A 20,113-nucleotide genomic window follows, 5' to 3' on the forward strand; every position below is an offset into this window, starting at 1 on the left:
GGTTAGGGATGATGACTATGGGTTCCCAAATAAAATAAAGGCATTTCCTACATGAAAATTAAAGTGCCGTTCTATTATTTTTTGTATCTCGATAAGGCAATGAAATTTCCATCGTTCACCAAAGAACCAGCCACTAACAACCAACCCACCTGCATGTATTATAATGATCTTACATAGTTTTCTAGGCGGATTTTCTTGAATGTTGTAAATGAATGAATTAGGGGTTTATGTACAGTCATATCTAGCAGACAACGCAAGACGTGCAAGGCTGCGCTGAAACCAAAATATAAATGAATATATAGAAAATTTACATTAGTTGATGTCTAACTTAAAGAAGTTTCATCGTAATTATTAAAGAGAAAATGTTCTAGACGTCTGTTAAAAATACCAATTGCAGGAATAACGTGGAGTTCTAGTGGGAGGGGGTTCCATAATGGGGCCAACGTTGGCAAATGAACGATTACCGAACATCGTAGTAATTAGTTTCGGTTCGAGAATAATGGCTGTGGAGAGAGTGGATTTAACGATAAAATTGCTGAATTTAATAGGCACAGAGCCATGTAGACATTATATGGGCCATGAAGACGATTTTAAATTTAATTCTCTCACGCACACGTAACCAATGCAAATCAAGAAAAAAAATTGTGAGACAGCATTTCCTTTCACTGTCTATGAAACTTTAGCGGAGCTTATTAACCCTGCATTCTTAGGGAAGGGTACACAACCACTGTCAAACTTAAAAAAATTGTCAAGCCAAACACTAAGACTTTTTAATCGGAACTTGCGTTAGGAAGTAGTGCCCCCTCATTAACATCAAATAGTTTCCTTTGACCATCATCATAACCATATTTTAGTTGAGCGGAATAATAACTGATTTTCTTTCTGCTTAGATTGACATTCTTCCTCAAACCAAGGATCATGTGTCGCAATATTTAATTCGTTTACTGTTTATTGGGGTTCATGTGTGTCGAGTGTGTATACGATATTGTGAATTATGTTAAGTGATAGCCAGATTTAAAATTAGTGAAATCAATTAGTTCAGCTGAGGCGCTCTTATTAAGTTCCTCAGAAAACCAAGGAATTGACGTTATCAAGATGTCAATGATATGTACCTAAACATACTGACTCGGTAAATCACATTCTTTAAGCTGATATAGGGTTATGGTCGCTGAGATGTACATCATTGGCAACGTTACGTGACAAATTTCCAGAATTGATCTTAGTAATGCCAACCTTGTGTGTGCATGGGTTCAATGACGCGTAGAAAGAGGGTAATACAAGATTTTCGTGGCAAATTACTGATTAGGGTTGTCAAAGTGAATGTTACAATCACCAGATATGATGTTATCACATCACTCATCACAATAATAGGCCTACCAAAAGGCTGGGAATTTCATCAAAAAGAAAATTTGAGAGAAATTTCCGGCATATACGATTAAAACATATATCATAAGCGTTTCAATACTTTGAAGTTTGAATATCCTTTTGTATTTTCTATAATTGCAGGCTTTCTAGCCAATTACCATCATCCATTACGATGTATTGACTTCCCAACATTCTCCGGTCATCAATCAAACAAGCACCAAGTCTGCAAGCTGCTCCTATAAACAATAACAAACTAAAACTACTTTTACCTTACACCAACAACTTCCACCATTCACCAAAAAAAGAACAAGTCGATCTGCAACCATCCCGACCCACCAACCAACAAAACACTATATATTTTGTAAGCGGTTTAAAATGAGTGTTCTTTCATGCTTCATTTTTCCAATATTGTAATTTGTAAGGCAACTATCATCAATCCCCCCCCCCCCCGCACACCAACCAATTAACACCCATGATCATCTATATTCACCATCCATCATCCACCCACCACCTACCTATTTGTAAAATTTAGATGTCTGCTAAATACGATAGAAGAGAGACTCAGAGAGGAAATTGACGTGTATCTGAATCGTGTATATTGAAAATCAGGTTTTACGGAGTCTGTGTATAACCACAGAGAAGGTATTAAAGAGTTAATTACGAGTATGATTATGTTACACTACCATTTATAAATATTGCAGGACACCATTATGACTTAAAATAGTTTGAAATACGTATATTGGTGAGTGCTTTAAATTTTTGTGTTATATGAAATGCTTTATAAATCTATTCTCGGTTTTTCTCTATGATATAGAATTTGCGCAAAAACAGCGCTGTTTTTCCCAAGTTCACAAGCCACAACTTCATCTACTCCCCACCAAAGAACCAGCCACGTACTGAACACCAACCAATCCATCTACCTTAAATATTGTTCGTATGTGTTATAAGCGGATTTATTGAATGTTTAAAAATAAACTTTCTCTATTTGTAAATATCATAGATTTCTGTAGCCACCACCTGTCATCCAACATTAATGAATGACTTTGAATAGTTTAATATGCCAGTTCAGGGGCGGTGATTTGTTTCAAATATTGGGGGACATTCGCTTGGATGCAGGCGAATTACTATCAAAGCGGAGCGCCACCATTAGTTGGTACGCAGCGTACACAAAAATTTCTGGTTTTGATAACCCCCCAGATCTCCGGAAATGGCACTTCTCCGGCTTAAAAATGACCAACCAGATGTACAATTTTGCATGAGAACCAACTTTTTCCCAATAGTTTTTTTTTTTCATTCATAACCTTTTTCAAGATTGTCACCAGTCACACATCTTGTTCGACTTTATCGCATCTCCTGTGGATCATTACTTTTGTAGGTAATTCTACGTAACGCCCCACAATAACATTAATATCTCATAAAAACGTTATGCCGACGTTTTAATAACACCACATTTAACGTTATAAAAAGGTTTTAAGCCCATTATTTGTTCAGAACTTGAATAATAATTCACTTCAAAACATACCCATAATGTTGCACAAAATTTCATCTATGGACTACCAATATAGAAAAACCCCCTTCAACCCCTAAAAGACCGGTCAAAATTGCCAGAGTAGGAGAGGGAAGTATATGAAGAATGTTGGTCAAGGAATTTTCGAAAATTCAGACACAGTTAATTTATTGGTGTACAAATATTAAAACCTCTTATAACGGCTACTATAAAACTTCGATATCATCAACAAATACCCCAAAAAATATGCTCGAGGGTGAGGGGCGGTCTCCACCCTCCCCCCCCCCCTCCACGGCTACGCGCCTGTGGTTGGAAATCTTGTAGGAAACAGGCCAAATGAAAACCCAGTAAACCCATATCGATCGATGTGGATCATACATATGATTGTACGTATACACAAGAGATGTACAAACATTATGATAATAATCATGAGTGACAACATGCTATACAGTCACAGGTCACAGAAACCGGACCACGGAGAGTCATTTACCTCATGCAGCATGTGTTGGATGAAGTTTAAGCCATCGCCAAATATGATTTGGATAAATAATCTCACGCAGTATCTATTATTCACACAAAAATTATGCCACCAAATATTGGGGGGGGGGGGGGAATATTAGATACTACCGTATATCCCCACCTAAAGTATTGGGAGGACATGACCCCCCCCCCCCCCCGCCCCCTCCATGATCGCCGCCCATGTATTTATATATATATATATATATATATATATATAAATATATATATATATATATATATATATATGTATATGTATATATATATATATATATATATATATATATATATATACATACATATATATACATATATATATTTATATTTATAAATATATGGTTGCTACAGCCCTATTTTCCTTTTTTATCGGCAAACCAATTTTCATTACGGATGCGGTCCGTCTAGCTATTCATTCCGAAAAAGAAAGTAAAAACTACTTTAGGTCATATATATGTGACACGGTTAGAAAGGCGCATACCTTGCGAGGAATTTGTTAAGTGAGGGGCAAAGCTTGTAGGCAAACTATCTAAGCGTAGCGCCTGCATAAGTTGGCGCAAAGCGCAAAAGAAAATGTTGGCCGAAAATGCCTCCCAGGTCGCTGGAAATGGCACTACCCAGGCCTTGTTAGTTGCATCTAAACCGGTGTGAAGTTAGATACTTATTCCCCGTTCCTCGTTCGACATTCGCGAATGAGTAACTGCTACCTATTCAGTTGCGTATTCGACAATGGTATCGACGTAACACCTCTGGCAAGACAAAAGCTTTCTTACAAGATGTTCAACATTTGGTCGTGGAAAGAGGTTTATCTATGGCCCATGGGTCATATGAACTCTAATGACTATGTAGAAGGGTACCATAATGCATCTTGCCCGGTCCAAATAGTTCTTGACCAACTAAAATGACTAGTACTTCATCAGTTCTTAAATTATTGTAAAAAAATTACTTTAGGCCCTAATCAAGACTAGCACGCCTTGGACCACCTTACCAATGGGTCATATGAATTCATAACACATTGTAGAAGGATACCATAATGCGTCTTGCCCGGTCCAAAGAGTGCTTGACCAATTAAACTGACCATTAAATCAACATTTTTTAAAATAAATGTAACGGGAACTGAAATATAAACATTTGGGCCCTAATCAAAACCAGCACGCCTTGGACCGCCTAACCAATGGGTCATATGAAGTCTAAGGACATTGTAGAAGGGTAACATAATGCGTCTTGCCCGGTCCAAAGAGTGCTTGACCAATTAAAATGACTATCAAATCATTACTTCTTAAATGAGTAAAATGTGACAACGAAAAAGCTTTGGGCCCTAATCCATGCAGCACGCCTTGGATCACCAAACCGATAGTTAACATGAACTCTAAAGACATTGTAGAAGAGTACCATAATGCGTCTTGCCCGGTCCAAAGAGTGCTTGACCAATTTAAATGACCACTAAATCATTCCGTTTAATGAGTGAAACGGGACCACGAAAGAGCTTTGGGCCCTAATCCATGCAGCACGCCTTGGATCACCAAACCGATGGTTAACATGAACTCTAAGGACTTTGTAGAAGAGTACCATAATGCGTCTTGCCCGGTCCAAAGAGTGCTTGACCAATTAAAATGACCACTAAATCATTACTTCTTTAATGTGTGTAACGGGACCACGAAAAAGATTTGGTCCCTAATCCATGCAGCACGGCTTGGATCACCAAACCGATGGATAACATGAACTCGAATGGCAATGTAGAAGGGTACCATAATGCGTCTTGCCCGGTCCAAAGAGTGCTTGACCAATTAAACTGACCACTAAATCATCACTTCGTTAATTAATGTAAATGGATCTGCCAACATCTTTAGGCCCTAGTCAAGATCAGCACGCCTTGGATCACCAAACCAATGGGTCATAGGAAATCCAAGGACATTGTAGAAGAGTACCATAATGCGTCTTGCCCGGTCCAAAGAGTGCTTGACCAATTTAAATGACCACTAAATCATTACTTCTTTAATGAGTATAACGGGACCACGAAAAAGCTTTGGGCCCTAATCCATGCAGCACGCCTTGGATCACCAAACCGATAGTTAACATGAACTCTAAGGACATTGTAGAAGAGTACCAAAATGCGTCTTGCCCGGTCCAAAGAGTGCTTGACCAATTAAACTGACCACTAAATCATCACTACGTTCATGTATGTAAATGGACCTGCAAAAATCTTTAGGCCCCAGTCAAGATCAGCACGCCTTGGACCACCTAACCAATGGGTCATAGGAAATCCAAGGACATTGTAGAAGAGTACCATAATGCGTCTTGCCCGGTCCAAAGAGTGCTTGACCAATTTAAATGACCATTAAATCATTACTTTTTTAATGAGTGTATAACGGGACCACGAAAATAATCACTTTGGGCACTTATCAAGGCTAGCACGCCTTGGACCACTCAGCCATTGGGTCATATGAATTCTTATTTATGGCCGCATGCAGGGACGTAGCTAAGGCCTGATGATTGGGGGGGGGGGTGTAGTGGCTGAAATTCCAACTGGATGGGTTTTGGAGCCGGAAAATTCCGACTGCTGCCTTGTACCCCCCCCCCCCCCCCCCCCCAGCACTACTCGTCAACGATACGGTCAGTGTCAGTCAGACACCCTATCTTTCGCGACTGCACTTTTGTTCCGATTTTTTTTTCGGTACTGTTGTACCCCTTGCCCTCACTTCACAAACTTATTAATCACTGTGGTTAATTAAGCGAGTAAGCAATTGAGTATAAGTTATGTGCTTGAGAGGCTACATAGACTACTAACTACAAAAGCTATGTTCATGTAACAAAGAGGAAAACAACAAATTTTCAACAAATTATATTCGACGACATAGTGAAATTACCCCAAAATACAGTGCTTTTTCCTAGCGCGCTTAATATTATTTTCTTGGGGTGGGGGGAGGGGGTGAGACTATTTATCACTCACATGAAAAAAGGATTTGGAATTTGGAGCATTTGGAATGAATTGAACAATTAAAAATTTTGCAGAAAGATGTTGAGTTGACGAGATACGATAAGTTGTCAATTAAACATTTTGCCCAAAAAATATTTCAATTGCTCAGTTGGAATGAAGTGAACAATTGAACATTTTGCCAAAAAATGTCCATTTGCCGAGATAAGGTAAGTTGTCAATTAAACATTTTGCAGAAAATTTTTCAATTGCTCAGATGGAATGAAGTGAACAATTGAACATTTTGCAGCAAAACGTCCAATTCACGAGATACGATAAGTTGTCAATTAAACGTTTTTCAGAAAGTTGTTTAATTGCTCAGTTAAAGCAACTGAGCAATCCATCATTTTTCTGTTTTTTGATAAGATTTTATCTTGTACTCTAAACAATTTACTGAAAAATTTCACCTTATAGGGCAAAGTGTTTCTTATGTTGATGGCACTTTTAAGCTTCCGTAGATTAGCATTGAGCGTTTTAACTGTATACGATGTACAGTATTTTTGTTAGGCATTTTTTTTACAGTATTCAAAATTACAAAAAGTTTTGTATGGTGGAGTATAAGGATAACGAGATACAATTTCTCAATTTGACAAGGAAAACGTGGTAATTATGACTGACTAAAGGTCAATTTTGACCGAAAACTTTAGGTCACTCACAAATTACAAGAATATATGCAAGGGCGGCGGAAGCACTTTTAATCTGGGGGGGGGGGCACCGACATCAAAGGGCACTTTGCAGAAATTCGATTGGACTGATGCAGCCTTATATTTAGTACCCTTTATAACTCTTATTGTATTATCTTATTTGCGTATACACATCACTCCATCAACGCCCCCCCCCCCCCCTCAAGGGAAATATGCACACTAGCACTGCAATATCCAATGTACAAATTGGGAAACAAGGAACAAGTTTTATTTTGAGACAAAATGAGGTGAAATCATGCTAGTTGCTAATGTAGGAATCTTCCGAATTAGAGTTTATTTCTTGTTAATATCTTAACAATTTTTTTCCCATTCGAAATAGCTTTGAGTTTGCCCCACAGAAATTCATTAAAAGTCAGGGGCGTAGCCAGGATTTGCAAAGTTGTATGCACGACTATCTGAGCGGAGCGCCACCATCGGTTGGCGCGGAGCGTAGAAGAAAATTTTTGGTTTTATAAACCCCTCAGATGGCCGGTAACGGCCCTTCCCGAGTGTTCATTCTGGTTCCCTGGCCTCTTGCTAACTTGAGACACCTCAAGTTTTATGTAGAAAAAGGGCACATTTTTAACCTGAGGAAAAGTGGGGGGGGCACGTGCCCCCTGTGCCCCCCCGGTTCCGCCGCCCTTGAATATATGAACATTAGAGTCGGAAAAATTACAGTGCGACAGTCGGAAATTCCGACTGTCGCACTCAAATTTTCCAACTATCGTCAGTTTTACCAAGATTGGGGGTGAGACACCCCCTACAGCCCCCCCCCCCCCCCCTCTAGCGACGTCCCTGGCCTCATGTCTATATATGGCCAAATTCTGTAGGAAAGCTTTTACAATTTTAGAACGTTACCTCTAAATGACTTTCGAATTCATTGATATGTCAGTATGCTGCCCTCGCAGACGCGTCTAGATATGCGACACTAGACAGCTAGCTAACCAGCGAAATGACGAGAAAAAGACAGGAGTACGTTTCTGTAAACTGTATTGAGATTCCTCACTCATGTTATCGCGGTAAAACTGAAATAAAAGGATATGATAAACTTGAATAATAATGATGCTAAATACAACACTATGAATGTTTTAAATGAAAGATTATAACGGTGAACTTCGAACTTGCCATAGGCCAAAATGAAGCTCACCACAGTACAATATTCTACACTGAATAACTATAATGTGATGAGAGTCGAATAACTCTGGAGTTTAATTAATTCTCTTAACTTGTCTTAAGGAGAATGATTAATGAAGTTTACTAAAGAACAAACAGAGTATCAAATGAGCAAAAACTAATAATATTATGATTAATTAGTAACAACAATCCATCTCAACGAACGGAAAATACGTGACGTAAGTATTACGCAACTCTGATAGGAACATGAATATGTGAGCATAAACATAGTTGAACAGGTAATTAAAACCCAAGTGTAACTAAATTAATATTAACTTATTCAAGTCACAAGTAAATATATATAGTTATGGAGTCACCCATATTTAATAAACAACAAATTATGTGCAAACCTGCAATCAAGGTAAACACTTCTTGATTGGAAACAAATAGATTAATTATGACTAATTAACAATCTCAATTAACTGACATGTGCATGGTAAGCAAAGTTGTACAATAATTAACCTAACAAATAAGACAAAGAGAGAAACTTACAGATTATAATTGAGCCAGGTCGAAAACGTTAGCTAATGAAACTGTGTACGATATGTAAGGCGGATGCGGTGTTGCCTACTATAATGCTGAAAACAGAATGTCTATAATGAAAAACAACACAGGTCTCTGAGAAAAGAAATAAGTGTGAATCTCCCATTACCATGAGACCCTCCTCATGTGTGGTCAAGGAGAAAGTTTATCAACAACTCTGAACTCTTCCATCCTGACTTGCCCTCTGCTGACCTTTCATAACAGAGCTGTGCTATGAAGTTACAGTTAGCTCAAACTGATCTGACCAAAGAGCAGGCAGCAGAGCGAAAGATAAGAAGAGCCACAGGTGGCCTGCTTAATGAAGTATAAACAATAACATGTGTAGTACAGTGTAAACTGAATCCCTGTGAAAATGAATAAGTACTGAAAACAGGACTACCTGCCCGATAGACGATAAAAAAAACCATTTACTTGAATGGCAGAACAGTCAGCATATATAACACTTTAACTTGCGCAAATCACTTACGAAATTTCAGACCTAATCAAAGAGGGAAATTGCAATGTGGGAGTTATTTGAACACAGTGGCATAAAGCGACAGCATCTTTCCAGGGCTAAAGCAAGGCCGTAACAGGCTTGTAGCAGGCTTGTAGCAGGCTTGTGGCAGGCTTGTAGCAGGCTTGTGGCAGGCTTGTGGCAGGCTTGTGGCAGGCTTGTGGCAGGCTTGTGGCAGGCTTGTGGCAGACTTGTGGCAGGCTTGTGGCAGGCATGCACTGTCATAAACAGCTCAACTGAAGCTTACAGCCGGACAAACAATCAAAGTAATGAACAATCCCCTAGGCCTACCATGCATTAATGGCACATGCAGTAACGTTGTGACTATTTCCGATATTTAATTCATTTGGGAATACCAATGCGAAAATGCAGTTAAACTTTCAACATGCTGCAGATTATTTCAGTTCTCTATCAATTTTAATGGTTCGACACTAGGGAGCAATCACGGTATAATAAATATGACCTCTCAGTCTTTTAAAGGTAATTCCATGGACAAGGTAGGCAGTCAGTTCGTAAATCGGTATCACTTAGTTCGAGCCTAATGGTCAAGCGTTCTTTAACGAGAGAAAACTTCTAAGAAACATCCTGAATGAATCATTCAATTACAATCAGAACGCATGGTCCTTTGTTCCGCTCCTTTACATTTATCTTATGAAGTATTGAGTATAATAGTGATATGGAACATCTTTGCACATAAATTGGTAAAATGTATCAATTCTACCAGATTAAAGTAATTTTGGCATGAAAATTTCTCTTCTACAAGTACATTTCAATCCAACTAGAGAATAAATGAGGAGGGTGGGGGGGGGGGGAGGGCTGGATATTAAGCATGTTACATATCTCCTGACTTCTATACTTCCATAATTGACTCAGCATATAGCCTAATTTATATTAACCGAAGAATTAATACATTAAATACAATTGTAAGTGATTAGAAAAGTGTAATTTTGACTAAACGCGAAATTGGCCTAAAATCTGGCACTTTTGTTAATGGATTGAATATATCTTGTGTATTTTGTAAAATTTGTATAGCTAGGTTATGGAAGTTATAGTTAATATTTAGGTAAAACTGAATAAAAGGAAATTTTCTAAAAACTCACACTAACTCTGGTCTATGTTTAGTTGGAATAAACCCAGTGAAACTTCTTATGGTGGATCTGCCCTCTATACTCCAACAGAAACTTTCTATTGAAAAATCGCTAAGAGAAAGGACAAGCACATGGAAACACGATAAAATGAAAAATGCATAGAATGGAACTATAGGGTAACTTGGATTGGTTCATTACCAACTATGACTAATGGAGATCATCAATAAATCAGAAAGGGATTTCGGCAAAAAATATATGTCTGGGTAGACCTATTTTACTTGAAGACTATTTTGCTAAATAAACTGTTAAAGTAAGTTTATCTCCGCTTGACCCGAGATGACTCATTGCCTTATAGTCAGCTCTGTATAGAATGTAGCAGTGGAATCTTTCAGAACCTACGAAGGAGGTAACAGCGTTCACAAACACTTTCATGGAGAGAGGCAAGAAAAGTTCTCTGTTCTTTCAATCTGTAAATCTGTGACGTGTGAAACGAATAAAATAAATGAAATTAAGTTCTATGAACTAATAAAAAAAAACGGTTTTCATTGCGTTGCCAGTCTTCATTAATCACTTCATTCTGAGAAATGGAGTTGCGCTAAGGTGCGTGCCCCCCCCCCCCCCAATAGAACAAAAGTGCGCGTGTGTTTCTCTGCATGGGTGGGAAGGAAACTTTGTATGCTGATGATCGTAAAGCACCAATTAGCATTAATCTTCGCCAAAGGTGTTGCTTTTGTTTTGTATCACCACCCTGGTACACACATAGAGTAAAACTTCAAAAAAGAAAATATTGATGAATCTGCTGGATAATGATTGTGCATTAGTAATTTGAATTAGTCAAGCACTCTTTTGGACCGGGTTAGACGCATAATGGTACCCCTCAACAATGTCCATAGAATGCATATGACCCATTGGTTGGGTGGTCCAAGGCGTGCTGGTCTTGATTAAAGCCTAAAGGGTTTTTATCAGGTGCCGTTACACTCATTAAAAAAGTAATGATTTAATGGTCATTTAAATTGGTCAAGCACTCTTTGGACCGGGCAAGACGCATTATGGTACTCTTCTACAATGTCCTTAGAGTTCATGTTAACCATAGCTTAGGTGGTCCAAGGCGTGCTGGTCCTGACTGGAGCCTAAAGATTTGTACAGGTACATTTACATACATGAACGTAGTGATGATTTAGTGGTCAGTTTAATTGGTTAAGCACTTTTTGGACCGGGGCAAGGCGCATTATGGAACGCTGCTACAATGTCATTAGCGTTCATATGACCCATTGGTTGGGTTGTCCAAGGCGTGCTGCATGGATTAGGGCCCAAAGATTTTGTAGGTCCATTTACACGCATTAAAAAAGTAATGATTTAATGGTCATTTAAATTGGTCAAGCACTCTTTGGACCGGGCAAGAAGCACTAAAGTACTCTTCGAAAATGTCCTTAGAGTTCATGTTAACCACAGGTTTGGTGATCCAAGGCGTGCTGCATGGATTAGGACTCAAAGCGTTTTCGTGACCCCGTTTCAGTCATTGTAAAATTAATAATTTAGTGGTCATTTTAATTGGTCAAGCACTTTTTGAACCGGGGCAAGGCGCATCATGGAAACCTTCTACAATGTCATTAGCGTTCATATGACCCATTGGTTGGGTGGTCCAAGGCGTTTTGCATGGATTAGGGCCCAAAGCTTTCTCGCTATAAGATTTAAGTCATGAAAGAAGTAATGATTTAGCGGTCTTTTAAATTGGTCAATTACTTTTTGGACCGGGCAAGACGTACTTTGTTATCCTTCTACAACGACCTTAGAGTTCATACGACCCATTGGTTGGGTGATCCAAGGCGTGTTGGTTTTGACTAGGGCTCAACTGTTCCACTTTGAAATCCTGTTACAGTTATCTAAAAAAATTGTTGATTTAGTTTTCATTGTAATTGGTCATTGGTTATTAATTCAGGAATTGATGACGCAGTTATCATTTTACTCAGTCAGGAACTATTCGGACCGGAAAATATGTATTATACCAAATGTCCAACAAAAGGGTGTCACCATTGTCATGTATCGAACATTAGACAACAATCTTGCAGGTTGCACACTTGCTGCTTTGTGCAGTAATTTCGAGGAGCTAAATTTAAGCGCAAAGGTTACAAATAATGTTTGCAGGCTTTAGAAAATTGCAAATGCATACCCGTTCACGAACGTGCGCTGTGTACCCCGTCATGAACTAATGTAAAATCATTAACAGATTGTTTTGCACCGTTCGAAAGACAAGAATGGTCAGCTTCTTGCTAATTAAGTATGTAGTCCGTTATGCCTTTTAATTTCGACAAGACGTGTCTACCGCACGGTACTACGGAAACCCCGACAAGCCGTTCTGATATTTCAACTTTCGGTGTTTGTGTAGGTTGAATTGTGGTAACATGAATTGATCAGTTTTGGGATTTAATGTAACACACTATTTCATTAACAGTATATATTCAACAGAATTAATCGTTGTTGGAGTAGTGGGTAGCGTGTGCTCCCCCAACCATTTTAGCAGCTACCCTTTACACGATCCCTCATCAGAAGGCTGTATGTTTTTTTGTTGCTTTATTTGCAGCGATGACTCTTTTCTCTTGCGTTGGCATATATACCGTACCGTATTTGTTTAGGTTCGTGGTGGACAAGAAAATATGACAGAAAAACAAATGAGAAATTAACATGCGGCAGCAATGAAGCATTCTCCAACTGAAAATTTGGTAGCTTGTCACAAACGGTAGGTTTACATGAAAAGTGCCGAAATTTTGGGGGAAATTCCCATAGCTTTGTGAAGGAATAAACAGTTTTGAAAATTAGCGTCCTATTCCATTGGGGTAACGTTACGATTGGTCAATATAATTGAGGTGTGTCGTGGGTCGTGTATCGTGGGCACAAATTCGTCCACCATAATATTAAACTGGACAAGACTACATAGTTCACCCAAATATTCCGTATTGCAATTTTATCAGTTTGCATCATGTACAAGGCTTGTTTGTATTTTCTGCTGCAGAGTCCGACTCCCAAAAAGATGAAATCTTATGCAAAACAGACATGAATAAACATTGTTGAGATCTCTGTGTACGTTTTGTAGTGCATGAGGCATAAATAGCGCCAAAAGGGAAAGGGAGAATTCTTGCTTTTATCGTGAGAGGAGAACTACACTGTGCAAGTTAAAGCAGAATTCTATGGTGTTGGGGTAGGAGGAGGACGGGCGTGTATTTCATGATCTAACCTAAGCAACAGTAGGGCTTTTGGGTACCTGGTGTGAGGGATGTGTGGGTGCGGGGGGGGGGCACATTTTCGTCACCATTTTGAGAAAACTTTGTTTCAGTAAAGGTGAGTTAGATGGAAAATGGTTCTATGAGTTTATTTACTTCCAGTACCTTTCTGAATAGGATCTGCGTTTGGAAGAATCTTACGGGACAGCTCAGAGCCACACGTGCTTGAATGTTTAACGTTCTTCTGTCCTTCATTGATGTACTTTTTTCGCTTCTTCTTATAAGCGATAGTTGCACATGTTCTTATTGAAACTGTCAATATCATCCCGATGATTTATGGCCGTACACGGATCCTCGCCTTGTCAGGAATTAATGACACAGAAAAGGATAAGAAACAACGGAGACTTTCTTGATTTGTTCTCACCTAAATGGTACTCCATTTATCTTAAACTATTAAAAATTTTCTTAGTCAGATTTGGATTTTCCCACACCAACGTTCCTCCTGTGAAGTACGCGTTCGACAGTAACGTAACGTCTGATAACGGGATGCTCACTTGAGGCTTCCGTACAAAATATATTACCGTATGACTTTTCAATGTCACTGTGTACAGTTTATCATTTACATTAAGCTGACTTAGTGAACATGGGGTGTTTTCTGGTGCGATTTAAACCCCTTCCCCCAGCTGGTGAGTTAACTTTACAACACAGCTATCTTTTCTTTCAATAACTTTCCAATATTTGGAAATTCCATCACTGTATATGTTAAGATAATGTTTAAAGTATTAACATGTTAATGATATATGATTATTTTAATTATAGGCCTCTACGTTGTAGAAAGTTTATCTAATCCTATCACTTAGCCAGTAGCCTCGCGATTTGTAAATCATAAGATATCTTACGGTACAATATTAAAAGTTAAAGATATAGTAAAAGTTATATTCACATCAGGACCTAAGCTCTGAGGCCGGTGTCACGTGGTCGGCATTCAAGTGATGTAAATTCAAAATTCTCAGTTCCAGTGCTCCTTCGTTTCACAATTTTGGATTAAAGAAAACTTTTGATGATGGAACGTCTTATCTTTGTTTTAAGAAAGAAAGAAAGGAAGGGAAAGGAGGAATATACATAGGTGATACGAGCCATAATTATAACTATGAAGAGACGTACAAAATTGTGATTGTCTGATATGAAAGACATGAAAGCATTGACTCAAATTTATGTCCTTGCTTTATATCTCTCTGTCTGTCTATAGAAATGAAACCCTCTGTCTTACAATAAATGTTTGAAATCAAGTAGGCTGGTATAAAATTCCCTACACCAGACAGTAACCAATGGCGACGGTAGTCCCATAAAGTGCTTCAAATTCTTTTCTTACTTGATATTGTAACGCTACCTCGTCCGTGGTGTGAGATCAGGTCTCGACTGGAGTCTGGGATCACTGGAACGGAGTTCTGTTCTGAAATAAATACTCAGGCACACAAGGTCGTAGGTATAAACAATCTATTTACAACACGACTTGCTTTCAGTTTCATGCTACGGGCATTAAATGAACATCTGAATACATTTATTAAGTATATATATGAAGGAACATCAATGCAACACAATGTAGGACCCTAATGACAACTAGTCAGGTGTAGAGTCCCAGTATATGACCTGCGGAATATTCCTAATTCCGCCAGAAACCAGTATAATAGTATATTCCAAAAAATAGGCGGAACGAGCCTCCTTTCCGTTGTTCGGCGGAATCCACTCAATTCCGCGGGTAGGCGGAATACCCTCTGTTCCGCTGTTAGGCGGAATACCGTCAATTCCGCGGGTAGGCGGAATACCCTCTGTTCCGCTGTTAGGCGGAATGCCGTCAATTCCGCGGGTAGGCGGAATAGCCCTTCGTTCCGCTGTTATGCGTAATAACCCCCTGTCCCGCTGTAAGGCGGAATACCATCAATTCCGCGGGTAGGCGGAATAGCCCTGTGTTCCGCTGTTAGGCGAATTACCGACAATTCCGCGGGTATGGGGTGGAAAGATGGTCCCTACATCTAGAATATAACAGCAGCTAAAATATGTGGTTCCGTAAAAATGAAAGAGGCCCTCCCGTTAGGTCCCGAATACCAGCAGAAATATGTAAATGTAATTTCCCCCTTGATACGGAATAATTTAACCCCCAGCCAGACAGATGTCGAGTTACACTCTGCCTGATTAATGTCACCGTTAATTTAGGTGTTCAACGTCTGGTCTCTATACGACCGATTTATATATATATAGGTTGATTACTGGTACTTACTCTAGGCCCTGTTAGATTCACGGCAAAACTTCTACGGCGACGGTGCACAACGACTCCAGAATATAAAGTTATTAGGGCTAACTAACAGTTGGTTTACCCAAATCGAACACAGAGAAATTGACTGACTATACAAACGACAAAAGTTCAATCACAACTTGACGATTCTAATTCTAATCTATATATATAACGACCACTTTGATAAAGATCCTTTCTCTTCGGCTGCAAAAACAGGTGTGTCCTAACCCTGCGTATAAGTGCAGGCTGGCCGTAACTTTCACACAGCACGTGTCAGGAAGTTACTGAACAAAGTTAAACAATAGTAGCGGAAGCTCAACTTCCGGCCCACGAGGCCTTCATGTGCACTCCTCGCCATGACGCTTAACAGCCGTAATCTACGGTAGCTTATTATGCACTACAATATAATTATGATTAAACAAAAATGTCACCTATTTTTGTAACACTCTCCCCTACCTAGTCACAAATGCGTCCCCGCATTACAATAAAACTGAATAATAGTGAACAAAATTATGTACCGACATTAAACATGAAGTGCACTTGTACACGTAATACATATCCGGTATATTCATAATAACAATAATAATAAAACATGAAGCAATGTCAAGCAACATAGAATGCAACTTTAGAATAATCATCCCAGGCCATCCTGTTGACCATATCTATCAGAACTTGAAACCTTGCTCCCTTAACGCAGAGAGCGGATTTTCCCGAATTCCGCTTCCGCCTGAGCGGAATACCCCCAATTCCGCCATCCACCACTCTACTAAAAAAATTATATATTTACAAAAAGATATACATACTTCATCAAACCACTCCAATACACCCAGGGTGTGATGTGGAATACAACTACAATTGAACAATCCTGCGGTTGCAAACACTAATATACCATAGACAGGCTATCTTGAATACAACAATATCAAAACACTTAAAAACAATACTACCAATGAATAAAACGACTTGAAGTAGGTCTGGGACCCACCGAAGTGAACTCAACCAGATAAAACATTTTTTTTTTTTTTAAATGTCCCAAGCCTAACACATATACCTAGGTTAAATCGTGCAAAATTATGTGAGTGATCCACGACGATTGGACAGATCTGGGATTCACCGAGGTGACATCAACCAGAGAGCTGTCACTGTCCCCGACGGTCGACCCACACAGTAACCAAAACAAAAAAACATTATAAAAACAATATGTAGATTAATTTCCGGAGGAGGGACCAAACTTCTCTATCGTAACGAATATTCTCCCATCGGGCAGCACCACTGTGGACACGCGCTCCCGTAAGCTCGGTTCGGTATTCACTTCCTCGCCTTCCTGGATATTGGCGTCCCGTCTCGCCTGTCTCACGATTTCCCGCGCGGTCGGGTCAGACGCCTCCGTCGGTCTCCCAGGGGTGACACGGGGTGTTGGAGGTGGTCGGTCCAGAGCGACTTCCCCATCCAGGTCCGTTACTGGAGATCCCAGCAGTTCGTCCAGGACCGGTAATCCCTGAAGACGGCGGCATGGCCTAGGGGGTGACCGTGACTCGGCAGGCTCTTTCTCCCTCCGGCTGTGTCGGGAATCGAGGTGTCCGAGGTCGATGAGGAACCCCCAGTCTTAGCCCCTTCCTTTGCCTTCGAAGAGACGTCTTCTGCTGACTTTGCCCTCTTGCCTCCCCTCCCCTCGTCATCCCTCAGTGGATGTCTGCTCTGTGTGTGTCGCTCCACGTCTATTTTTTTGTTGCTGCCATAATCGCAATGGAGGCACTTGTGCCGCTTACTCCTGTGCTTGGCCTGCACATGTCGCTCAAGGTCAGGGATGTTAACGTAGAGTTTTCTGCAAACCTTGCATCTGTACTCAGTTTCGTACTGTTCGGACATTTTCTACAAGAACAATAAGGATGCATCGTTAGCGATTCAGAAGTATGAAATGAAAACATGAAATTAACTTTCCCCGCTGTCCAGTCCCATTGTGATTTATCGACCCAGTTCTACCAGGGTTCCCACCATCTTAGGTTTCGGTTGATCTTTGATCGGCTGCAATAACCAAAGGGGAGGGTCCTCACCTACATATTTCTTTAACCGATCACGGTGGACAACCCGAGGTTTACCTCTAGAACTCATTTGTATCCTGTAAACGACATCAGAGATGCGTTTAAGGACTCGACCAGGCCCATCCCAACGTCTTTGCAGTTTGGGTGAAAGCCCAACCTCCCGAGTGGTGTTCCTTAACCATATTATATCCCCAGGCTCAAGAAAGGACATAGATGCGGTACGATCGTGGTATTTCTTTTGCTTTTCCCTTGAAATCTTTAACTTATCACGAGCCAGCGCATGGGTTTCTTGGAGTTTGTTCTCCAACCCTAAGGCGTACTTAGAAGGGGACTTTACTGCATCATTTGATCCATCATCTGGGGGCTGGGTTACAAGGGGCAAACCAATGGAACGACCAAACATTAGTTCTGCTGGAGAGAATCCCGTACTCTCATGTTGCGCTGACCGGTAAGCCATCATTGTGTAGGGAAGCCAGGTATCCCAGTCCTTTTGGTTTCTGGATACAACGGTAGAAAGCATGGCTTCCAAGGTACGGTTAAATCTCTCCACCATTCCATCTGACTGAGGATGAAATGGTGTTGTTCGCGTCTTCCCGATGTCAAGCATTCTGCACATATGCTGGAACAGTTCCGATTCGAATTGACGACCCTGGTCGGTGTGTAGCTCTTCTGGAACCCCAAAACGGCATATAAATTCTTCTACAAGTAAAGTGGCAACTGTCTCTGCTTCCATGTTGGCCATCGCATATGCCTCAGTCCACTTGGTGAAGTAGTCCGAAACGATAAGTACGTAACGATTCCCTCCGCTTGACTTTGGAAGAGGTCCCAAAATATCCATAGCACAGCGTTGTAGAGTATGTCCGGTTCCGTAGGTCTGCAGTTCGGACTTTAACTTCTTGCTCGGACCCTTCCGTGCAGCGCAGACATCACAGCTTCGGCACCACTTCTCGACATGGCGCCGGTAGCCGCTCCAATAGAAAGTATCCCGGATCCTCTCAATTGTCTTCTTCGTCATCAGGTGACCTGAGAGTCTGTGGTTATGTGTACTATATAGAATTTCCTCTTGGATTCTTCTTGGTGCCACCAACTGGAGAAGTACTGACATGCCGTCACTAGACTCAAATCGCCGATAAAGCACACCTTCCTTAAGATCCAGCCGGTCCCACTGGTTCCAATAATTCTTCAGTGTAGGACTACCAGCAGTAATCTGTGCCCAATCAGGTCTTGAGTCCTGCACCTCCTTCCACAGTAGGATAGGCCCTATGTCCTTGTCAGCTATTTGCATCTCTCTCAACTCGACATCGGACCATCTGTGAAACCAAGCGGGCTTTTGGCCTCGTCCCCCAGAGTCCAGATTCGCTCCCACCTCAGGTGTGTCCTCCGGGGCCTGTTCTGCCTTCTTCACGCTCTGGACCTCCGGTGGAGCTGTCCCCAAATCGCTCCTCTGTCTTGTTGACGCACTGTCTTCCACTACCAGCTTAGGGTCTCCGTCCACTCCCGGAAAAGGAGAAATATATACCTTCTCTAAATTGCAACCTACGATGCGATAATCGTCGTCCTGCTCAGCTTCCTTGGCCTCGGCTCGTTCACAATGTTTGCAATCTCCGCAAGGACGCCTTGACAACGCATCAGCGTTCCCGTGTTGCTTGCCCGGTCGATGTCGTATGTCGAAGTCGTAGGTCAACAGGACTTCTAGCCACCTGGCAACCTGACCTTCGGGGTTACGAAAGTTCGTCAACCACCGTAACGCTCCGTGGTCGGTTCGAATCAGGAATTTTCTACCATACAGATAGTGGTGGAAATGTTTCACCGAGGAGACAACAGCAAGTAGCTCCTTCCGGGTAACACAGTAACGTCTTTCGGACTTTGACAAGGTCTTGCTGAAATAAGCTACAACGGTTTCTTCCGAGCTTCCTTCCAAGCGTTGCGAAAGAACCCCTCCGATTCCAACGTCGCAGGCGTCAGTATCCAGAATGAACAAACCGGTCTCGTCAGGGTAACCCAGTACTGGGGCAGTGGTGAGTGAACGTTTCAACGTTCGGAAAGCTCTCTCGCATTCCTCGGTCCATGCAAACTTCTTATCCTTCTCGGTCAATTTGTGAAGTGGAGAACAGATCTCGGCAAAGCCTCGGATAAACCGTCTGTAATAAGAACATAGTCCCACGAAGCTACGTACGTGTTTCACTGATGAGGGGGTTGGCCATTCAGTTACGGATTCGATTTT

The 20,113-nt window shown here is 40.8% G+C and overlaps 2 protein-coding genes across 7 annotated transcripts in view; both read left to right on the forward strand.

Moving 5' to 3' along the window:
- Window positions 1-20,113, forward strand: part of LOC139961837 (uncharacterized) — a 249,171-nt gene that overhangs the window by 39,874 nt on the left and 189,184 nt on the right. The gene's annotated exons all lie outside the window — the stretch shown is intronic.
- LOC139961861 (uncharacterized) overlaps window positions 1-20,113 on the forward strand; it is a 51,102-nt gene that overhangs the window by 700 nt on the left and 30,289 nt on the right. The window lies entirely within an intron of this gene.

This window comes from Apostichopus japonicus, chromosome 20, assembly GCF_037975245.1.
Source record: "Apostichopus japonicus isolate 1M-3 chromosome 20, ASM3797524v1, whole genome shotgun sequence".
Lineage (NCBI taxonomy): Eukaryota > Metazoa > Echinodermata > Holothuroidea > Aspidochirotida > Stichopodidae > Apostichopus > Apostichopus japonicus.